This window comes from Nannobrachium achirus, assembly GCF_963921795.1.
Source record: "Nannobrachium achirus genome assembly, chromosome: 3".
NCBI classification, from domain to species: Eukaryota; Metazoa; Chordata; class Actinopteri; order Myctophiformes; family Myctophidae; genus Nannobrachium; species Nannobrachium achirus.
The window spans coordinates 40,721,581-40,733,586 of record NC_137812.1 but is presented as its reverse complement, the minus strand read 5'-3'; the positions used below and the strand labels follow the sequence as shown (position 1 = coordinate 40,733,586).

The 12,006-nt window shown below is 43.3% G+C and overlaps 1 protein-coding gene across 4 annotated transcripts in view; it reads right to left on the bottom strand.

Moving 5' to 3' along the window:
* The window catches only part of ctnna2 (catenin (cadherin-associated protein), alpha 2), a gene marked incomplete at both ends in the record, with an annotated part of 480,574 nt that overhangs the window by 137,905 nt on the left and 330,663 nt on the right, over positions 1-12,006 (bottom strand). The gene's annotated exons all lie outside the window — the stretch shown is intronic.

Below are 12,006 nucleotides of genomic sequence, written 5' to 3'. Positions count from 1 at the left end.
GACCTGAGCGAGTAAAAGAGAAAGAACATTGTGACACGAGGCCTTTTTAATTGTTAGGAAATAATTAATGGCATGCTGTGTTGAGTGAGCGCTGCTATTTCTCCCTCAGGTCCTCTCATTCAGACAGTCCACAGCTGCTGGCAGTCACAAGTGTCAACACCCCATACTTAAACAGCAATAACCCTTCTGCCTTTTGCTCATTGCTACTCCTCCTGTCCTGGCAGTCTGAGTCCCGTGAAGGACAAGGACAGTATCATCTTTGAATGACCGTAGCAGTTACGCATGGCCCCATCTTCCAACAAACAGGGTGGAGGTGGAACGTGTCACCAGCTTCACATTTTTTGGAAGTCCACATATCAAAAGGCCAGGGGCGTCACAAGGGGGGGGGGGGGGGGAGAGGGGGGGTGCCGGGAAGTGGGACTGAGTTACTAGGGCCCAGCGTGGTTTAAGGAGAGTGGCGTCACGCTTTGATCTCGCCGCAGACCAAAAGTGGCGTCGCATGGAGCCTGTTCTCATGCCTCTGCTGCTCTTCAGCCCCGTCCGCCCCCATTATAACAGAGCCATTTTCACTCGCTGGTAAGTAGACTAAATCACGTATTTTTCCTGCTTTTAACTCATTCACGGGCCTCTCCAAGGTAGACAACATTATTAAAAGGGGGGAAAAGACATGATTTAGTCTACTTACCAGCGAGTGAAAATGCCTCGGTTATAATGGGGGCGAACGGGGCTGAAGAGCAGCAAAGGCTCGCTAAGAATGAGAACAGGCTCCAGTAAGCTAGGCTAAGCTAGCTTTCCACGCTTACAATGGGAGTCGACGTAAGTGTCATAACTCTCTCTCTCTAGGGGTCTGCTAGGGCCCAAGGTGGAGGGGCCCTACAGTAGTAACTTTAGCTATTGAAAAATAATAGGTATACAAGCTCACAGCGCTGCAAAATTTGCTTCTGGGGGTCCCTGGAACTAAACATTTGGAAATGGGGGTCCATGGCCAAATACATATCATCTTGGGGGGTCCTTCACGTGAAAAAGTTTGAGCACCACTGACATGGAAACATAGGTTTCTTGCACACATTTTCACGATTTTTCAAAAACAGCAGATAGGCCTATACAACTCGGTGCCGCGCTGTGAGCTTATAGATCTGCTATTTTTCAATAGTTAACATTCATGGGGGGCCCGCAGTGAATCCTTGTACCCAGGGCCCAGAATTTGGTGTGACGCCCCTGCAAAAGGCCTCTCCTGAACCCTATCTCTACCCCAATAAAGAAGGCTGTCGTGCATCTTCTTCTTGAGGAGGTTGAGGAAAGCCCACCAAAGGTGTCTCACCAGACTCTAATAAACTTTTACTGTTGTGCCATCGGAAGCAGCACTGCATCACAGCTTGCTTTGGCCACAGCTCAGCTGTGAGCAGAAATCACTGCAGAGGGTGGTGAAAACCCCTCAACGCGTCCCAGCCTCACCACTACCATCAATCGAGCCTATACACTTCACAAGGCCTTCAGCATCATTAAAGATGCTTCACACCCGAACAATGGACTGATTTGCCCCCTTCGCTCAGAGAGGCAACAGAGGTACCTGGAATGGCCTTGATTTAGCACTGCTTCAAAAAGCATTCAAAAATGTACTTTAAAAAACAGTGAAGTTGCATGTGTGATATCAGTGAAACCATAACATTTTAATATACTACGCACAGGGCGCTATTACTGCCATTTCAAAGGTGCTTTTGAATTTCCCTGTGAGCTCTTCATTTTGGCAAGTGACTGATTAAAGTATGCCACCTCTCAATTGTGCAGCTCAATGTGATGAAAGTGATAATAACCTTTTAATTGAGGGCTACAATTTCAAGATGGCATCATTAGTGAAGTGTGTTGAGCCTTTGAACAGCTGATTAAAGTAATTAGGCTTGTTCTTGCAATGTGGGTCCAAGTACAGGGTCTTTATACGGTGCTGTGGTTGGACCTCCCCTTGAAAGGCCTGCACCTCAACATCATTATTTGTAGCCAAGACAACAAGTCCTCAGGGACCTGATATTGAATCAGATCTGACAAGTTCATGTCTAAAAGAGATGTAGGAGGCTTCTGTTTCCACAAACTTTTGTCAATAAAACAAAGAAAAGTCCTTGAGTCTGCGAAATGATCAACAGACTGTATGAGACAGAGGGATTCTGTCAAAGCAATACCAGCATACACAATTAATTGCCGTGTTGCCTGGCAACCGTCTCCCAATTCTGTCTGAGTAGAACACCATTATCTTAGTGCGAACAGCCAATGTGCTCATCAGGCTTTACAGAAAGATAGCTGCCTGATGACATAGGCACCTATTGATCTGTGTCAATAAGCTCTAGGAATGGCGGGGCACACTGACCTTGCCTACCTAACGACAATGCTGATTCTGTGTAATCGAGCAGTTTGGACCCTCAGTTGTTAAAGTTGTATGAGACCACCTACAATTATATTAATAACATAATAATAATAATAATAATAACTAGAAAGATGCAATTGGAAATTGCAACCGTGGTTGCCTATTTATTGCGACCGAATGTCGCAGTATACCATGAGAAATGTCGCAGCTTGTCTCCGTCTGTGTCAGTCCTTCAGTCAGTACAGGAAGTGATGTCACGTGACATCACGTGACATCCAAAATCCCTTCGTCGTTTTAGTCATCATAGCTTAGTCTTTGCTTGGTTTTCATTTAGTTTTCATCAGTGAGTGGAGACGCCGATGGAGGGCTTGTCTGAGGAATGTTCACTTTACTGCAACTACTGCAGCCACTTTTGACGTGTGCTACTTTGCATTACCATATCAATATTACAGGAATACAGCCTCTTTATAGTTTTGTTTAATACTGCATATATCTTGCTTTCATTATTACATAATGGTATTCTTATTGTATTATTATACTGTATGAAGAAGAGGCTCTAAGAACAATAATGTCACTGCCTGCAATGTTGTTGCCATAGCTGTACTGTACTGTAAGTGCATGTGACAGTGCAACCTTGAACCCAATCTGGGAACCCATCTGCATTCCCCGTCTTGAGAGATTACCTTTAATAAACTTGATTTAGTGTGCATAGCACTTTTCAAAACATATAAGTGCTTTGCACAATTAAAACAAATATTAAAATGACAAACAGATCAAAGGTGATTTAAAGTTTTAAACTTGCTTACTGTATGGCATGAATTTGCACCTACAGTACAAACAACTAGAAGAGACTTTCATGCCGAACCTCAGGTCATAAACGGGCTCATAAGTAATTAAAAGGTCCAAAATGTAGCCTGTGGCTACATCAAAAAAATGTATTCGATTAATTCTAAAATGTACTGTATACTGCAAGGATACATGGTGCATAGTTGCTGATTTCTGTGTTCTTGTACAATCCTCCAGCCCCTTCGGTAATAGAACGGGGTGGAATTCTTCTACATCTATTTGTGTCAAAATCAAGGAGTGACACACTCCCTCTGTTCCAAACGTACCCCGAGGTAAAAAATCTCTGTCTCACTCAGTGCCTTTGTCGCCATCAGGCTATAAACATTATTGTTTCCCATTAGTCCTGAAATTGCTTTCCATCAAACAGTAGCAGGATGGGAATGCCTCTCCTGGTCGCTGTAAAGTCAGGTCCCCTGTTAACTCTCAAATACCTGGAACGCGCCCGAGTCGCGTTCGATTTTAACCACTTTAACCATTATTTTATGCTTTAACTATTGAAAAATAGCAGATATACAAGCTCGGCACCGAGTGCCGCGCTGCGAGCTTGTAGATCTACTATTTTTGAAAAATTGTGAAAGTGTGTGCAAGTCTTTGAATATCTTTGACCCGATCTTTAACCCGACTTCTAAATCCTTCTTCTAAATCATGTTTTTCTCAAACTTTTTCATGTCAAGGACCCCCAAAATTACATGTATTTAGCCACAGACCCCCATCTCAAAATATGTTGTTCCAGGGACCACCCAGAAGCAAATATTTGAGTTCCAAATCAAATGTTCGCTTTTAAATAGATATATTCAAAGACTTGCAAAAAAAAATCATGATTTTTCAAAAATAGCAGATCTACAGGCTCGCAGCGCGGCACCGTGAGCTTGTATATCTGCTATTTTTCAATAGTTAAAGCGGTCTAAATGGGTTAAACAGAAGCAATGATCAGTCACGACCCATCACGGCACCATTTGAACAGCATCATAGAGCTGATTTCCATGGGGTCCACTCTGGTTTACTAGAACAAGTGAGCTCTGGCACTGGCAGGGTGATGAACTCGGGGTTGTGTAATTGTCTTGCAGTGCTAGCAAGCAGGCTCGGAGCCGCTCGCGACATATAACACATTCTCATTCCCATCTTGTCATGTGTCAACATACTTGGTCAAGGTACTGTTTGCGTCTGATGCTGCTGATGCAAAGGACAGCCTTTCACGTATGAGGATGGATCAGAACTGATTCCAAACATATGGTTGTGGAAACTGTATGGTGCTGAGACAGCAGAAGTGGGCTTTGCATAGCTCAAGGGGCTCAAGTCTGCTTCTGACAGCTGTATTTAACTTGTTTTGAATGCGTTTTCTTTTTTTTTTACATCCCCTTGTTTTCAATCAAGTATGCATTCCGTTATCATTCAATGTGACTTGGACTACCCTAACGGTGAAAGTTGGTGCTAAAAGGCAGTGGTGTAAAGTAACTAAGTACATTTACTTAAGTATTTGTACTTTACTTGAGTATTTCCAATTTCCAATACTTTTGCTTCTACTCCACTATATCTCGATTCAAATATTACTCCACTACGATAATTTGAAAACTTTAGTTACTAGGTACTTCGCAGATATAAATGATGATATTATAAAACATGTACATTAACCATTTTAGCCCTATTTCATACCTAGGCCATTTGAAAATAGCCGATCTACAAGCTCACAACGTGTCGTGATGCGACGCGTTGTGAGCTTGTAGATCTGCTATTATCAAACATTTTGAACTTTTACTTTTGATACGTTAAGTACATTTTGATGCCAATACTTATGTACTTTTACTCAAGTACATTTTGAATTCCGGACTTTAACTTGTAACGGAGTACATCTACATTACAGTATTGATACTTCTACTTAAGAACAAAATGTGAGTACTTTTCCCACCACTGCTAAAAGGTAACCCAGTAAACACAGTTTTTTGACGCAGCGCCCTTTAAGTAGACACAAGTTGAACTTTTAGAGAGGAGCGCTGCTCTTATGATCCTGCTGACTGTGCCTGACAATCCGGTATATAATTTACGACCCGACATTGGATCTTTGTCACAAAAGTCTATGTGTACCATTGTTTCAGCTAAGCTATTTGTGCTATTAACAGATGACAGGACATTCGAGCACGGCAACGGTTCGTCGGTTCGACCGATCAACCGTTTGCTGTGCAGGTGTCAATAAAAGCTGCCTGGGAGCGCAATGGACATGACCATGATCCAAAGTGCCCCTCGGCTCATAAAACGCTTTCCTTGGACACGCTCCCTTAGTATGAGAACAGTTGTCCACCGTCTTTGGTCCTTTGCTGTAACAGAGATGATGTATATTGTTTTAGCGGCCGTCCTACAAAGCTTGGGACATTGCTGGGGGGAAAAAAAGCCTAAGAAGGATCTTAGGCTTAACACGCCTCAGCAGGACTCTTTGCCGTAGGGAATTGTGGTCTGCATGCACCCATGTGGTCAAGGTCACTCATGTGAAAGAGCTCTTCCATGAAAAGAGCCTCTGGCTATAAAAACAGATATGATCCCCATTTCACGTAATGTATTGCTGTCATGCCCTTGGCCAAGACTCATACAGCATGAATTTCCCTTCATGTAAGACACTGAGCATTAGCGATGAGTCATTTGTCTCTCTCTGCTTGCACCACAGTCAATCAGCCCTGCTGCTAATAGCAATCAAGCACCACGAAGCGTCTACTACAGAGCATGGCACAGGCCACCAGGGGGTGCCAGGGGACACTGAAGGGGGGGGGGGGGGGGGGGGCATTCTGAGAGCTTGTAGAGCTGCTATTTTCGCTATATTATTGTATTTATGGTTCTTTTTTTAAGCCATTTCTAATAGGTGGGACCGCATCCAGAGGCTAAACCTCTGATCTAGACCACCAGGGGTCCAAATGGACCGTTTTGGGTCTGTAACTCTGAGAATGTACAAATGGAGCCAAATGGAGCCGTAAGGGTTAAATTAACACTGAGGGCTTTATTATGATTGTCTTAAGTACCAGCTCTTAGGCCTTAACGTAAATGCCTGTCCATACTGTCTCCGACCGCCGAACTTTTCGTGGGAAGGGTCCGGTTCAACTACAAAATGACGTCACTCGCATCTTCTGAAAAGCATTACCCCGAATTAGAGTTCGGAAAGCTGCACGTCGGAAAGTCTGAACTCTCCGGGGAAATGTCCGGTGGTCGGAGACAGTATGGACAGGCCGTTAAGTTAAGGCATACTGTAAGAGCTATAGCTAGTACTTAAGACAATGAAAATATAGCCCTGAGGCTTTTGCAATGTAGATTGGGGGTCCCCAATAAAATAAAATAAATAAAAATGCATCAAATGGGTTAGGTGGGCTATAAATGCATATCAAGCTAGGGGTTCTTGAAATCCAAAAGTTTGAGAGTCATCGAACCAGATGGATCTGCCAAGCACATTCCAGCCAGATAAACCCACCGACCACGCAACTATGCTAATAGTAAGACAGGTGTGGTGTGTGTTGTTCGGAGAGGCGGCTGTATTTAAATGTGTTTGTGCTGCACTTCATGCTCTGAGGAACCTTATATGGAGAACAACATCAACCATTTCTATCCTTCGCTGAGTATAGCAGCAGGAGGAGAAAGGAACATAGGATGGCACGCACGCACGCACGCACGCACGCACGCACGCACGCACGCACGCACGCACGCACGCACACACACACACGCGCACGCACACACACACACACACACACACACACACACACACACACACACACACACACACACACACACACACACACACACACACACACACACACACACCATTACCTACACATGCATACACACGTGGGAGCAGGAACCATGACAACATGACAACATTAGTCACAGAGCTGCCTAGAGAGTCGCATGCTAATGTGTCATTTAGGCACCGGAGGGAGACGCAGGATTAAAGAGGCTTTGCCACCAAAAATAAAAATGGGATTTAACTGGAGCATTTCTGCGCTCTCCTCAGACACAATCGCATGATCTAAATGTATGACTGACGCCCTTACAGAACAAACAAAACAAGAAAATGGCATTGGCAATACAACTATTAACTTTATGGAACCTATAGGGCCAGACCTCCAATACCGTAACGCGACCCGCTGTGAGCTTGTGTGATATTTGGTGTTGAGGTAAAAAAAAGGGGGGGGGGGGGGGGATGAAGGTTTTGCAATGAAACTGTTGCAATGAAAATGTTGTGAGCATGTAGATCGGCTATGTTCAGCAAAGACATAAAAAGGAGAGTTCCATGTATAGATCCCTGGGGGACGCCAACTAGAGCAGGGGTGTTCAACAGGTGGTCCGGAACCACTTGGGGGTCCTCAGAGTTACTGCAGGGGGGCCCCTAAATCCTTGTGTGATAGGATAATTATTTTAATGAACAATTGAACCCTCGCATCCCTATACTCTGAGGAGAATTTCAGACAAAAATAGCAGATCTACAAGCTCTCAACGCCTTTCGCTGCGAAGCGTTGAGAGCTTGTAGATCGTCTATTTTTTGGGAAAAAAAGAGCAGACCAAGTATAGATGAAAGGTCAAGTTTACTAAGTATCGACGATTTATGATTTTAAGTGGTTAAGTGTCAAACAAGTCTATGAATCTATCTATGAATTCGACGAGAATCTCCATCACACATTTATACAATATGTAGAGGGGGTCCCTGCTCCCTCTCTGTCTCTGCTAAGGGGTCCTTGGCCTGAAAATGTTGAAGACCCCTGAACTAGAGTATTTAAGTGGCTACAATGTCAATATGTACCATGTCATAATGTTAAACAAAACCCCATTCCACAGTTACAGTATGTACATGTTTTACCCTGGAATCAATCCTTTCAGTGGCCTTGTTACCGCAGAGTTCAACACATCACTGACAGGCGAAGGTGACACAACAGCCGTTATCCAGGGCATGAGCCAAATATCTGAATAGTTTCTGGGCTTATTCACAAGTCATCACATTTGTTTATAAAAATCGTTTTAATGGACGCACAGTACAGGAATTATTTGCGTCTTCTCAAGAGGGATCCTATCAGTACAAATATGTTTCCTTTATCCTATAATCGCTGCATTGCGAGAGCTCTCTCTGCAACATGCCCCGAAGAGATCATTGCTCAATTAAAAGCATGCATACACGCATGAATCCCCAATTACGAAATACTGGTCTATGATGACGATGAATCATAGGTTAGTGGATGTGTCAGGAACATATTACATCGCGTCTGAATGGGTCAAGGCTACAGCATGATCTTGGGTGCACGTGAGACGCAGAGAGAGAGGGGGGGGGGGGGGAGAGAGAGAGAGAGAGAGAGAGAGAGAGAGAGAGAGAGAGAGAGAGAGAGAGATGGGGGGACATGGAGGCAGTGAGAGGAAAAAGTAAAGCATGATATTGTTGTCGAATGGAGACCTTGTATGTCCAAAACCGTTTGTTTTGCATATCATTTAAAAAAGATTTAAATAGTGAAAACTTCACTAGTTTTGTGCGACAGTCTTGTATGGTGAAGCAGGGCTTTACTTTACGAAAGAAATTACAAATTTGTAACTTGGAGATACAAGGTTTCTGCCCGACAGTGACGATATAGTACTGTATGTGTGTGTGTATCTCTGAGTATGTAGACACGCACACAGTAAAATGTTCAGTGTTCATTTATCCATTTGTAAATCAGAGAGGGTACAAACCCAAAGGACCCTTACGGCTGTTCACTCTTGGAGTTAAATTAACACTCAAGACTTTCAGAGAGACAGAGATGAGAAGGGGTCACGGAGGTGAGCTATAGTCTGTAGACCTTGTTTGTTTGTGTACATCCCGGACCGTCCTCCCGGAAAAAGTTAATCTGGGCGCCTTTTATCCCATATACTGTCCCTTTTCAGCTTGACAGCACAGTTAGGGCAACTCAATTTTCACCAGGTAGCGCCATTGATTGTTTAGTTGTTGACTGCTACATAAAGGAATGTGCATGTCAAGGTTTTTTTTCTTGTAAACATTAAGTCCCATAGTATTCTGCAGACAATGTCCCCACCTGTCCTCATCCATTATTTTCTACCCCCCAGTGTCCACCCATTCATTCTCTACAGGGGAGAGGGGGCCTGGAAATAAGCATCTAGCATGGAGGGTAATGGAAGCAGTAATGGTGGAGTTATTCTAGCCCACTCAGGAGACTGACGGCCAGCGGATGGTGCATGCCGGTGGAACGGCTGAGGGCCCGGTGCGGATTCGCCCGCTCAGCCCCTCCTCAAATAAGTTGTGTAGTGCAGTGGTGCAGCACAGCGCAAATTGCTTCAGTGCATTTTCAACCACAAACCCTGTTAATGGTGGAGTGAGACATACAGCCGTCTCTAGCATATATGATACACAATGATGGAGTGTGTGTAAGTCATAGACTGAAAGACAACAGTTCAATATTGGCATATTATTAAAGGGGCCACAACATGCTTTTAAAAATATATATTTTATATAAATATTGGTCCATAATACGGTTTTATACAGGTTTTAGCCTAAACAACCACTCGGATATTGAAATGTCATGTTCTGTCTGTCTCTAATTCCTAGCCGTTTCAGCATCATGCAATACCAAAATGCCCTTTGTTGGCAACGGGGCGCTGTCTTTGGGCTAAAATTGGAAAGATACATGTATCGTTCCAATTTTAGGATGGCACCATGCTAATCTTCCCTGTATCATTCCAATTTTAGCACCACTTTACCCCCCCCACCCCATAGTCTCAATAGATCCACCCCAAAAGTACCGCCCCCTTCTCTTCAGTTGCCAGCAAACTGAAGTGGAGGGGCGGCACAATGGAAATGGGCCCTGGTTTGACATCACACCAGTCCCCTTTTAAGGAGAGAACCATTCGGACACGCCCACTCAGAAAATCACAGAAATGAAAACCAAGGCTTAGAGTTAATGAATTGTATTTTTTGGGGGTGGAGAAATACACTGGGAATAATAAAATACATGAAAAAATAGAACATTTTGAATTTTTATGGTGTGGCCACGCATTGCTAGTTGCAAGTAAGTTAGGTAGATTCCATTTTTTTTTTTTTTTTCAGATGACTGCACCATGGTGGTTGGTGTCTTATAAGCTGGAGCATGTGCACCTTTTACTTTTTTGTGGCTGTGGATCTGAACAGAATAAACATTAACATAGCAATAGATGTTCTTGCGGTATATAAATTCAGGATAAACAGTGAATGTATTCATTCACTGCCGAAACACAGTCCACATTTTCTCTTCCTCATATCTCTGTGCTTCCCTTGAAATGCTTATATGCTCCCCCAGGGGTAGACCATCGCCTCTAATGCAATAACCAGTGGAGAGAAATGCCCAAATTGAGGATAGGTGAGAGAGATGAGGAATGGATCTGGAAATGCAATGGGAATTCATGGGCAGTAAGATGGCAAATCAAAGGAAAGTGTAGATGAATCAGCCAGCATGAGGAGGAGAGCTTTGTGTTTTTGTGCAGGGCTTTCAGTTTCATTGTCTCCCAAGATCAATGTGCTAAATGATATCAATTCCGGCTCCTTGTCAATTCAATTAAGCAGGAGTGAGCGGTACAATTACTGTCCAATGTGGTTACAATGACTACAGCAGGCTTAAAGGAGGGGGCCAGCTGCGCCATCTCTGATAACAAGAGGGTTAGCAAGAGAGAGACAAGGAGAGAGGAATAGAGCAAGACTAGAGAGAATGCTAGAGAGAGAGAGAGAGAGAGAGAGAGAGAGAGAGAGAGAGAGAGAGAGAGAGAGAGAGAGTCTAGTCGATGCAGCAGAGAGGTGATGATAGTGTTAACACGTTGGTCCGGTTACCTCTGTGTAATTGGTAGCTAGATGCTCATTAAGATAAGTTGGGCTCCATCAGCTGTAGCATGGACGAGGCTGTTTGACTTGTACTCATTAATTGCATCTTAAAAGAGCTGCAGTGGTGGCTATCAGCTATACTTTGATTACAGGATAGAGCAAAATACAGCTATTTGAGGAACCCTGATTGGAATTGTGTCCTTAATGAAATGACAGATTAAAGCATAAGTGGTTCACGTACCTGTAACTCTGGGCCCTTGTTAACAACTAATGGGTCATTAATAGATGTGCAAGGTTCCAACATAATACGTGTACTGTATTACACAATACGCCACCAGTTAGAAGTCTGAGTGCATGTGTGTGTGCATGCATGAGTGAGTGAGTGAGGATTGTGCATGTGCAGGTGTGTGGGGGCACACCATTATTAGTATGTTTAGTGGTCAAGGTTAACATTGTAATAACCCGTCTAGTATGCAGTGCATGTTTTAGTCTCACCTTTGTTTTCTTGAAAAAGGAAAAAGAAAGTTTAAAATGATAATACACCATTCTGTATGAGCTCCATATTGAAAACCATTGTCAAAACCCCATTATCTTAAGTGGCTTACTTCCAACTACTGTAGCTCAAGTAAGCTGTATTGCCATGCATTTGACAAAACAATACAACTGAAAAGGAACGGACACACTGTGCCTCTGTCTTTGTGTATGACGCATACAGATGAGTTGGTGAGTTGGTTAGAATACCTGCAGTCTTACAGATTGTCTCAGACAATAGACAGGGTCTTCCAAAAATAACAGCCAACTAAGCTACTTGCTCAATATGAGGTGAAAATATCCTTCTCCTTCAGTAAATCATCAGTAAAGACAACATTATTTAACCAAAATGATGGCCGCTCTATCCCTTCATTGATTAAAGTCTGATTTAAATAAATGAAGATATACTCTTAAACGCAATATGAATACAGGACATATTGAGAAGCAGAACACGTGACAATATCGAGAAATTCAT